Source organism: Brachyhypopomus gauderio, chromosome 16 (assembly GCF_052324685.1).
Source record: "Brachyhypopomus gauderio isolate BG-103 chromosome 16, BGAUD_0.2, whole genome shotgun sequence".
Taxonomy (NCBI): Eukaryota; Metazoa; Chordata; class Actinopteri; order Gymnotiformes; family Hypopomidae; genus Brachyhypopomus; species Brachyhypopomus gauderio.
In genome coordinates, this window is record NC_135226.1 from 13,635,682 (window position 1) to 13,648,183 (window position 12,502).

A 12,502-nucleotide genomic window follows, 5' to 3' on the forward strand; every position below is an offset into this window, starting at 1 on the left:
GCAGTTGTACCTTACAAAAATGAATAAGGGGTTATGGTCGGTATACACAATCACAAGCAATGAAGTCAATCACAAACCTGAAGTGAAGCTAACAAAGCTATGGCTTCCTGTTCGATGGTGGAGTAATTTCTCTGATGTTTTGTTTAACTTGGTAACAGTTTACATGCAGTAAAAAAAGCACCAACTTCTACCACACCCACCGCCAATACGGACACAGTGAGCACAGGAGATGCACACAGGAGCACTTTCACACGGTTTAAGCCAACTAGACACTCTCATGAGCAATCAAATACTCCGGTCAGTCTAATAAAGGATGTGAAAGAGCTGTGAGCTACCACAAGTGAAATGTTTTTAACAAAAGCCATGACAGAAACCAGCCATAATCAAAAACTTCCGCAACCCACAAGTCGAGGGCACTGTAGACTCCGCACATACAGTAGCTTTAGCACCAAACAGACGTACCTTCCCACAGCCCACCTGTTTACCGAGTTAGTTTAGTGTCAGGGATGCTTGTTTCAACCGAAAACACCTCTTAATGTCTCCAACTGAGACCACAAGTCCACTGAATACACAATTACGTAATCAAAATAAGATGAGCAATTCAGAATATCTAATAAAACAAGATTTGCCAGTGTGTGGAAGGTAGCCAGAGCATTAATGAGACCAAACAGCATTACTGTGTACTGCAGGAATGCATCAGGTGGAACAAAGGCAGATATATCAGAGTAACCGATATAACCCAAAACCAGAACATGAGTATTCTCACCATTATTATGTATAATGTGAATAAAGCCCTTAGACACTCGTTAGTATCTTTACAGGCCTAAATTTCCCCCAGGCTGCCCTTGACAGTCCACAGGCACCTCTTCCAAGTCTTTCATATAATAAATATAATAAACATACAAACAGACAGACATGTTATGTTTACAATTGCGGGTACAAATAAAGTTGTCAGTATGACTAAGCTTCTCTTTTATGGTGTAAGGGCCAGATATATTTCTGACAATGATGGTCCAAGAATAGACAGAAGTTCCGTTACCTGTTCACGAACCTTAAAATTCCTGGGAACTATCCAACGTCTTCCATGCATGGCTTGGATGTAATAAAAGATTCAGGTGCCAAAGAACAAACTTTAAGAAAGCACTCACACAAATTGCTCACATAATCTGAGATGTTCTGCTTACTGTCTGCTTTGGCTAAAAACATCTCAAGTCATTTCCAGGGACCACATGCAGAATGATCAAACCCTGTCTGAGCTAAAACCTCGAAACCCTCAGGAGTCCCACGCAGCTTCCCGTTCAGCAAATAGCACGACGGACACACCCGCACGCCAAACATTTCTGGTATCTAAGCAGTATTTTACTTTTTAAGTAAACACTTCAATGCCTCTCAAAACACTCCTTGGGACTCAGATTGGTAAGAACAACAATGAAAGAGACAACAGAGACAACAAAGGATCTATAAACTGACAGAGCAAGACATTCAAACAAAGTTGCATGATGAAAAGGCCCAGATCTGTAGGTGGAGTGGTTTAAATCACCCAGGCCACTCCAGCGGCCAACAGAGACGCCCAGAACGATAAATCCAGAACAGCAACAGATGTGCAGGATGGTCCCAGTTGTAGATTTATTGTAAATCTACGTTATGTAGCCACGATGTCAGGAACGTGAGCGATGAGCTATTCCTCGTCAGGAGGGAGTGGAGTCCTGCAGTTTAGCGGGACATGTCGCCAAAGGAGAGCCGCCAAGCCGCATGAATAGACCAGTCCCCTTCAACGGGGTTTCATAAGAAGTTTATTAATACTATAAACAGCCTTATTACGCTCATTCTAACTTTCCCCATTCATGAACAAAGTTGGTAACCATGTCGACCTGAATACCCACGGAACTGCAACTACCAGCAAATGTCAGGAAAAGCCTGTCTGCCCAACACATAAACCAGGAGCCTGGTGGTTAGGGAACTGCTCTTGTGACCGGAGGGTCGTGGGTTCGATTCCCAGGCCTGAGGCCATGACTGAGGTGCCCTTGAGCAAGGCACCTAACCCCAACTGCTCCCCAGGCTAGGGCTGCCCACCGCTCTGGGCACGTGTGCACCACAGCCCCCTAGTAATCACTAGCGTGTGTGTGTGTGTTCTAGCACAGATGGGTAAAAAGCGGAGGACAAATGAGACATTTGAGCCGTGATTGTAGCCAGAAAGCTGCAAGAGTGGTAAGAAGGGAGAGAAAGTTCATGTCAGGCCAGTAAATGAGCTTATCACTCAAATAGGGGATCAAGTACATCTGGTCTATTGCTGCACATTGGTCTCTGGTATAAAAAAAGACAGGCATACAGACGGATGAGACAATGATTATTCTGTGTCAGTGTTCTGAAATAAGGAAGGCATTGAGTTAAAAAAGGAACTGCTCGTGAACCACAGTACACCAGCTCACGTGTGAAACATGGTGGCAAGAGCACAGATGGCTGCCAGTGCAGCTGGTGCACTGCTCAGAACACTAGCTCACGTGTGAAACACAGCAATATAAGCAAGAATGGCTGTGGGACTGGTGCACTGCTCAGAACACTAGCTCACGTGTGAAACACAGCAATATAAGCAAGAATGGCTGTGGGACTGGTGCACTGCTCAGAACACTAGCTCACGTGTGAAACACAGCAATATAAGCAAGAATGGCTGTGGGACTGGTGCACTGCTCAGAACACTAGCTCACGTGTGAAACACAGCAATATAAGCAAGAATGGCTGTGGGACTGGTGCACTGCTCAGAACACTAGCTCACGTGTGAAACATGCAGCACAGGAATGGATTGCCGCCAGTGGAATTCTGGTCTTCAGAGATAGTACCACCACCAAGAGCAGAAATATCATGAATTCTGCAGGTTGGCAGCAGGACAAGACCCTGGAGCTATTAATCAAATAAGTACCACAGCAAATTTACTCGACCAGAAAGTAGAATATAATATACACAGTAAATACAGCTAAAAATCCCTTAATTTTGTAGAAACACAAAAATGAAAATTATTCTCTGTACCTTTTTTTAAAATCCATCTTTCTTTCTCATGACACTTGTCTATAGTTCCTGTGAAATGTCAAAAAGTGTGTCAGACTGCTTTTTTGATTCACTGTCCTTCCTCCTCTTACAGGAAGTGAGGTTGTTTGGGAACTTGAAGAAACACATTCAACCAGTTCCCAATGCAGTGGGGACATAATATTACTACTGTGTCATGACTGTAATCACGTGATCAGGGCTATAAAAGCTCTCTCTCACGTCTGAAGAGGTCACAGACACAAGGAAGACAGGCCAAATACTGCAGCAAGTACAGGTTCTAAACACAAGGAAAAGTTGGTTTAAAGAAACTATGCCAACTGTGTAATCCATGCAGGCTACGCCTACATGTGCAAAAAATCATTTTGTAAACTGTTAACGAAAAAGCTTTCCGAGATGTTTCAAAATAGCCTGTTTAATGTCTCCCTCCCATGAAAAAGCAGGTATAAGGCAATATGGTGTCACCATAGAAGCTTGGTTTAGGTGGGGTAGCCACAAGGTCTTGGAGCTCTTACTCTTCACCCCGTCATGATCACTCTCACTCTCTCTCTCTCTATTGCTCTCTCTCTCTCTCTCTCTCTATTGCTCTCTCTCTCTCTCTATTGCTCGCTCTCTCTCTCTCTCTCTCTATTGCTCTCTCATTATAATGAGGTTCCTCGTCCTTAAAAAAAATCAGGAACTACATCTGTAGAAATGCTAACAGAAAACCACTGTGTGAGAGAGAGAGACAGAGAGAGAGAGAGACAGAGAGAGAGAGAGACACAGAGAGAGAGAGAGAGAGAGAGAGACAGAGAGACAGAGAGAGAGAGACAGAGAGAGAGAGAGAGAGAGACAGAGAGAGACAGAATATTTCTATTATTTCTCTTTCCATAATCTGTGCTAGCTGGCAGTCTGTGTTCCATCTAGTGTGCATTATCGGTGTGTAGCGATGAATGGAGGCAGCAGGCGTGTGGTCTACACGGCGGGGAGCTCTTGCTCTCACTGCTCTGACATCAGCATGGCCCTCCGCCTCTGCCAGCTGGCTCCTGAGACTACAGGGCTGGAGTTATCCCAGCCAAACGGACAGCAGGATAACATGAGACTCGTCTCGACGTTCACCTCATCAACTAATGATTAAGTCCTTCCTGACTGAGGCGTGTTGAGGGAGGACTGGGCTAAATTAAGCAGAAGTGGCCTGAAGCTGCAGAGAAAAGCACACACACACACACACAATCATAAAGTGTAAATGCAAATTCATGCACACAAAACCCGTTGTGAGTTCTATACACACAGATGCACAAGCTGTGGCTGTTCCTCGACTTCAAGCATGTACAGGGTGACAGTTCACTGCACCTCAATGAACAGGGAAACCACACATTGCTATATATAAAATGCTTCAACTCTAGGATTTGAAACCTCCTTCACACACACACACACACACACACACACACACACACACACACACTTGTACTTTCTGATCCAGCATTTCATCTAGATACACAAATGTGTATGTCAGCAACTCAATGCATTTAGGCATGTAGACATGGCCAAGACGACCTACTGCAGTTCAAACCGAGCATTAGAATGGGGGAAGAAATGTGATTTAAGTGACTTTGGACATGGCATGGTTGTTGGTGCCAGACGGACTGGTATTTCACAAACTGCTTATCTACTGGGATTTTCACACACAACAATCTTTAGGGTTTACACAGAATGGTCAGTTCTGTGGGCACGAATGCCTTGTTGATGCCAGAGGTCAGAGGAGAATGGTCAGACTGGTTTGAGCTGATAGAACGGTAACAGTAACTCAAATAACCAGATTACAACCGAGGCATGCAGAAGAGCATCTCTGAACGCACAACACCTTGAACCTTGAGGTGGATGGGCTACAGCAGCAGAATACCACACCTGTCACCACACCTGATGGCTACTTCCATCAGGATAACGAGTCATGTCATAAAGTGTGAATCATCTCAGACTGGTTTCTTGAACACAACAATGAGTTCTATGTACTCTAATGGCCTCCACAGTCACCAGATATCAACCCAATAGAACACCTTTGAGATGTGGTGGAATGGGAGATTCACATCATGGATGTGCAGTCGACAAATCTGCAGCAACTGCGTGATGCTATCATGTCAATATGGACCAGAATCTCTGAGGAATGTTTCCAGTACCTTGTTGAATCTATGGCACAAAGGATTAAGGCAGTTCTGAAGGCAAAAAGGGGGTCCAACCCGGTACTACACAGTCCAAATACTACACCTCCATTCACATACTGGTAAAACGTGAAAGTGCCCTGTGAAGTGGACCACACTGACCACCTGTGATTGCCAAAACCTGGACTGGATTGGGATTTGAGGTGTGGAGTAAAAGACCTCTAGACAGCATACAAAGTCACACATAATGAAAAGAGGTGAATGAACACTCAGGGTCAAACTGAACACAGAACACTGTCACACACACTTAACATAATTCCAGGATGTACAGGAATACACATGAAAAACATAGCTATTTCTCATTGTTACACACTGAGCACAAGTGTGTGTGCATGTCTGTTTTAAACTGTAGGCTCCCAATATTCTGAACAGAGATCTCCCTTTCTCCACTAAAGAGCTTTGAGCAGGTATACAGAGCAATGGCTCCATCCACTTAGCTAATGTCCAGCCATCAATGTCACCTTACACACGTCCCGTATGTTCATAAGCATGCATACACACACAAACACACACACACAATCACATGAGTATCAGTCACTAAGACTACTATGTTTTGGGAACTACTTTGGAATCACAGCCAATTTCAGGGATGCGTGATTTATAGTTTTCACATCACAGATGAGATCGCTGAAAACTGCAACAGGCAAGTTACATATTACGCACTGACGACTTCCAATATCAGACATTCTGTATGAATCACACGTGTTCGGATGAATCACACGTCTTCTGATGAAACACAACATTACCAAGACCCAAGAAATGTAAACATGCCTGCGTGTGTTTGCACTGCAAACACAACGTCTAGCAACATCGCAATAAAGCATCTCTGAGCAGCCCTGTAATGGGAAACAGAGATTTAGAATAAGGGCTGAAAGTTACGTTTCATAGAAAAATAATCAGGAAAATATCAGTGTCAATGCTGCTCTAGTTTCTGCTGCTCTAGAACACAGACCAAGAACGTTGCTTGTGTTCTAGAGTCCGTGCCATTTTAGAGCTCGTCACTAGCACACCTCTCTCAACCCACAGAATTGGAGGACTTGTTCAGGTTAGTTAATAAAATGTAATATATTTCTGTATATCTGCTGTACTGAATGATAAAGAGACTGATGAATTGAGAGAGAATGTGAGAGAGAAGTGGATTCACTCTTCCATAATCAGGGCTCTGTTCCGCTCTACACAATGCTTCTTTCTGTGTCACTGAAAAACTGATAGTCTTTCCTCCATCTCTTCCTTCACTCATCCATCCTTCCAGGCCTCCACGTCCTACAAAAGACATCCATACAGCACATGTGTGAGTCTGTGTACATGAGATAGAGAATGATACACATTTCGACAAGAAATACATGCTAGTTCTCTCCTTCTGAAACATAGTCTGCTGTATTGAGGGTTCTGCTTTATGGACCGGGTTGTGTTTAGTTGAATAAGTAGTGTGTTAAATGCAATATATTATCACTCCAGCAAAATCTACACATATACATATTGCTCACACAAGCATAACTAGTTAAATGCATACATGTCTACATATTGCCAACACAATTATAACCTGTTAATTACACACACATCTACATAGAACTCACACCTTGTCCCTCTGGTCATCCTGTATTCTGCATTCTTTCTTCTATTAAATTAACATTACTTCCTGTCTTTTCTGCTAGTAAAAGACAACTAGGAAAGTCCCAGCATCAAATTAACTTATAGCCTACAGTTGAAACCGGTCAGACAGGCGCATGTGTGTGCATTAACCACTGATACACAAATGTTAGTTAAAAACCAAATGACACATGGATTTGTTAACCTTTCCTCTGTTTATTTTTGCTTGGTTGGTTGTTCGTGTCACCATTAAACTTAACTTCACGATTCTCCTACTCTCCTAACAAAGAAAGCAAAGTTTTAGATGTTCAGACTCTGACAAGACACTGTTCACCTCACCGATCTCGAAAAATCTGTTTGTGTGTATGTTTGTGTGGGCATGTGTTTGCAAGGGTGCTGCTGAAAATGTTCATTAATTCACAGAATGACTTCACCCATGTGAGACAATAATTATGTGGTGGGTGTGATGGTGAAGATGGATAAGCAGAACCCCGGGGTTATGGCAAACAGTTTCTGATGGAAGCTTCTCCCTCAGACAAATTCATCACAGAACTCTACTGACTTGACACATTTGCTTTTTGTCTAACAAGAGCTACAGATTTTCTGGTTTCTCCCGTCAGCACTTTCTCTCAAAAACAGCTTCATAATGAGGCTGCAGATGGAAGCACACAGGTTAAAACTGTTTTAATTGTTTTTATTGTTCTACATTAGATCACTGAAGATCTTACAAAGTAGAACAAATGGTGTAAAACGTCTGTGCATGAACAGCCATAACCAGAGATATAAATAAATTACTGTTGTATTTTGGACCCTCGGTTTTGTTGTCTGTAAAATATAATAAGCACTGCTTATTAAGAAGATCTCATGCCACAGATTGAGAAGCTGCAGATCTTTTTGAAATGTGGCAGCAGGGGATTGAACCACACACACACACACACACACAGTACTGTGGGCATCCACTTCAGCTGCAGTACCCAGGGAGCAGTCAGGGGGTTGGGCGTATTGCTCAAGGGCACTTCAGCCTTGAATATGGAGGAGTTTTCCTTCACACCCCCTGACCTCGGTTATTCTGCTAGTCCAGGGGACTGAACCAGTGACCTTTCAGACCCAAGCCTGCTTCTCTATCACGTAGCTACGTCCAGCATTCAACAGATGGTGTGAGCCATCACCCAAAGCTAGTAGCTACTGGTGAGAACTGAAATTTCTCATTACTCACACACCACACAAACTTGCTCATGAGAACACACACATACACACACACCCACACAGTTTCAGCCCCTTCCCAACCATACATACAGTGTACACTGTGCCTCATCTAGTGACTCAGTATCAGACAAACACTGACACAAAGGCATGTATGAACACAGACACAGACACAATCAGCAAGATAAGCAATTAAGAGGCCTACAAGCGCATTTTATATGTGAATTAAAATCAACTACAGAGCTAGGAGATTAAGAGTCATCAATGTAATGTGCAGGAATGTTTGGTCAATGTGAAACTTTATAGGAAGTGTAGTGTAAACTCTAGAAGAATGAGGCAGTAAGCATATGAGCTTCTGTTCCTGGTTAATACATGGGCTGCTGGGTTGGGAACCAGCGGTTCTTGTTTCTTATACATTTTGGCATGCTGGATTCAAATTTGTTTTTGAATGTTTCTGAGGGTAAATGTATGCAAAGAATCAGATACCTGAACATGTTAGACATTGCACATATCTGAAGTGTAATAACACATTAACACACATTGACTTGCTCCATCTATAACACAGGGCTAAATCTATGTAAACTATATAAAGTCATCCTGTGTTTGTTTGGGAGGCAAAAAAGTAAAAAGGTTTTTGCTGTATTAAGTACACCTGTCCAACTGCTCATTAGCGCAAATGTCGAATCAGCCAATCACATGGCAGAAACTCACTCAGTTCATTTAGGCATGTAGACATAGCCAAGACGATCTGCTGCAGTTCAAACCGAGCATCAGAATGGGGAAGAAATGTGATTTAAGAGACTTTGAACGCAGCATGGTTGTTGGTTCCAAAAGGGCTGGTCTGAGCATTTCAGAAACTGCTGATCTACTGGGAATTTCACACACAACCATGTCTACGGTTTACAGAGAACACCACAGGCTACCTGAGTATTGTTGCTGACCATGTCCATCCCTTTATATCCCTTCATAGTGTACTCATCTTCTGATGGCTACTTCCAGCAGGATAATGTGCCATGTGATAAAGCGCAAAACATCTCAGACTGGTTTCATGAACACGACAATGAGTTCACTGTACTCTAATGGCCTCCTCAGTCACCAGATCTCAATCCAATAGAACACCTTTGAGATGTGGTGGAACGGGAGATTCACATCATAGATGTGCAGCTGACAAATCTGCAGCAACTGCGTGATACTATCATGTCAATATGGACCAGACTCTCTGAGGAATGTTTCCAGTACCTTGTTGAATCTATGCCACGAAGGATTAAGGCAGTTCTGAAGGCAAAAGGGGGTCCAACCCGGTACTAGCAAGGTGTACCTAATAAAGTGGCCGGTGAGTGTATATCACGTGTACAAATGAAAGTCAAAATCATGTATGCAAGTGTCCAATAAGCTGTATATAAAAGGAGAAGGAAACTGCTTATGGCACTCAAGTCAGAGAGTATATCCTCATCATATCCTCTTCAGTCCATTTTTCATCAATGGCATTACAAGTATAGCGTTGTCCTACAGTCACTGAGAGGCACATTTACACCCTGTGAGTGTGAAGTTCTCAACTTCAAGTGTGTCAACAAACATGCCAAGTCGTGACTTGTAAAGTGATCAGTGAAGCGTCAAGTTCTTATCTGTGAGTGAAGTCGGGTCACTCATCTCACTACCGCCTCACGTTAGTTTGGTGATTTGGCCTCTCCTCTCTGACCCAACAATGATGTAATGTTTGCACAAGAACTGGAGATGTAAATACTTCAAATTAAGTACCAACAAGCCCTGGGTATCTAGATAAACTAATAAGCACTCTGGTCTACTGTGACCAACTCACCATCAGTAGTTCCACTCATACATGGCAGGACAAGGTTTGCATATGGAAGCAAATCTGACTCACTAGATATTAAGTGCCTTTGAATTTCTAGCGCTGAAATGTTTTGCATTGAAATTGTGTATCAGATTTTTTTGCCTCTGATTGCAACCCTTGAATTTTTCAGTGACACATTTCCATTTGTATTTTTAAATGTTAAAGAAATTCAGAATCAATAATGTTAATTAAATTAGTTGCTGAAATTCAGATGCTAAAATCTGTAATACAAATATTCAGATTAAACACCTGGGACACTAAGCAATCGAGCCTGTCTCAAATCTACAGTGGCTGATAGCTAAGGCTTAAAAACCTAGCTAACTAGTTACATTTAAAGAGCTTTACTAATTCAGTCCCATTCTACCTAATGAGATACTCTATAACAACTCTTGTTTCTAGTTAAAAACAAACAGTGTTATTTCCATTAAGGCTTAACATAAATATATTAACAAAATATTACAAAATAAGCTTTTTAATAAGATCAAACATTACAGTATGTTAAAAACTATTTCTCACACATCAGACATTGCTGTTGCGATTGCTCACACAACAGACAACAGATACTCCACAGTCAGCAGACACACTCACAGTGTTGTTAACACCCCCTCCCCCCCAACACACACACACACCCAACATTCACAACTAGGAAACATTAATCAAATGTATTTACCATTTTGTTGCCTCTCATTTTCAGGCAAAATCCAGAGCCGCCCCTTACAAGACCTGAAGTAACTGATGGGAGCACCATCAGTGCAAACACTGGTCTGAGAAAAGAGAACCAACTCCAGCTTGTGAAAGGGGTACCCATTTGAAATTCACACTGAATAACAAACAAAAAGGTGCAAAGGCAAAGGGGTCATGTGTTCCTTTCTGAAACTATTCAGCCCCCATAGGAAGCAAATCGGGTTAAGGCTGCAATATCAGTGCTCCGTATCCCTTACCTTGAGTTAGGATCTTTTTACTGATAAGAAAATGTACTGTTAAGTAAATTTGACTCTGACAGAGGTTCCAGATGTTAGACGTAGGAGGTTCAGCTCATGTTATCTATAGTTTTCTGGTACAAGTGTGTGAGAGGAAGACAGAGCTAGATCACCAGTGATGTGTCTACAAAGAATCATTTCCTTCAAGACCAACAGTTGCTTTTCACAGTTCACTTTTCTTTAATTACTTCCTTCATCATATATTTTGACTTTCAAACGTAGGAGATACAGAGGATGCACAATATAGAGATTTCTAAACATAAATATTAAGTATGCCCTAGGAAAACTCAGTTACAGTAACAAAATGTTAGTATAGTCTATTAGTGCAAGACCCATCACCATTAGAAACTGAAGCCACACACTTCTCCCCTGCTCTACCTGTTAAGAGGTGACAGTGTTCGACCATGTATGCTTCTCTTCAGCATTTCTACACAACAAAACACAAAGCTGAGGGCAAAGCCTCTTTAAATAACACACACAACCCCCTACCAAAACAAACAAACAAGTGCATTACTGAACAAACTGCGCAGGAACATTCTCACCAAACCTTTCTCCAACTCAAATAACCAAAGAACCGCCAGGCGTATGAGTGCAAGTTCCTCTCTTAAGAAACAATCACTCTTTTATTTCTTCCGTGAACATTTATTTTAGTTTAGATACAATGCGACATCCCACCAGCGGTTATAGTGCTCCAACATTCCCACAAAAACTGAGGAGACCGGGCAGCTTCGAGCTCCCAGCCCGGGCCAACCTGCAGCTGCAGCTCGTTTGGACGTTTTTGTTTTGTTATGTTTTGCTTTATTTATCCTGTACATCAACCACAGATTCTGGTCAACATTATGTGGCGTAGTCCGGTCACTAACGGTCCAATGCCATGTTGCATAGTTTTAAACACCATCAACAATTTCAAGTGACGACCCTTTTGACTAAAGATTAAATGAATGGTTGAGCAATTTGCAATAAACTTAATAAACGTACTCCTTTGTAAGCGAACTATAAAATGATACTTACACACTTGTGTGTGTTCGTGTAAATCCAGTATATTGTGATATAAAACCCACACTCTCAAAATAAAACTGTCCTTGTTGTGATTCCTAATAACACGCTGAGCCAACTTTCAAAACCGCGGCGAGACGACACTTTTCCCACCTCGCTTGCTCGATTTTTCTTCTATTTGTCTTTTCCTGGTGTATTTTTCCTGTTGTTTCGAGCTTTAACTGATGGTGAAGCGTCTTCACCCCACAAGTCTGTGAGTTACCAGCAAAACACAAATCCCCAAGAAAAAAAAAACTTCCGCAGCCCATATCACGTGATGAGTCCCATACAAAAAAGGGACAACTCAAGCTTTGTTGTTTTCTTGCATTTAAATCAGAAAACACCCTAAAGAAGTGTAATCTTATTTATGTAAACTGTCCCTCCAATGACAGTTTTTGCTGGTTGTTGGAGTACTTCTGCAGAGTACCTGCTGATAGCCTATTTCAGCTGGTTTAAGATAACCAAAGGTAGTTTAACTGAAGATCACTTTAAATGGTATTTAAGCATGATATCTACTTTTGACTGACTTTATTGTAATGAGTATCAACAGACGCAATTTTTAAGATTTTTCCTTAAAGTTGAAACTGCTACCTGTTTACCAATTT

The 12,502-nt window shown here is 42.0% G+C and overlaps 1 protein-coding gene across 1 annotated transcript in view; it reads right to left on the reverse strand.

Annotated features, from left to right (window-relative positions):
• Nucleotides 1-12,136, reverse strand: part of LOC143478057 (uncharacterized) — a 33,304-nt gene extending 21,168 nt beyond the window's left edge. The window contains exon 1 of the mRNA XM_076976984.1: nucleotides 11,874-12,136. The gene's annotated coding sequence lies outside the window, so the exon portion shown is untranslated. The remainder of the gene's footprint in view (nucleotides 1-11,873) is intronic.
• Nucleotides 12,137-12,502: the final 366 nt, after the last annotated feature.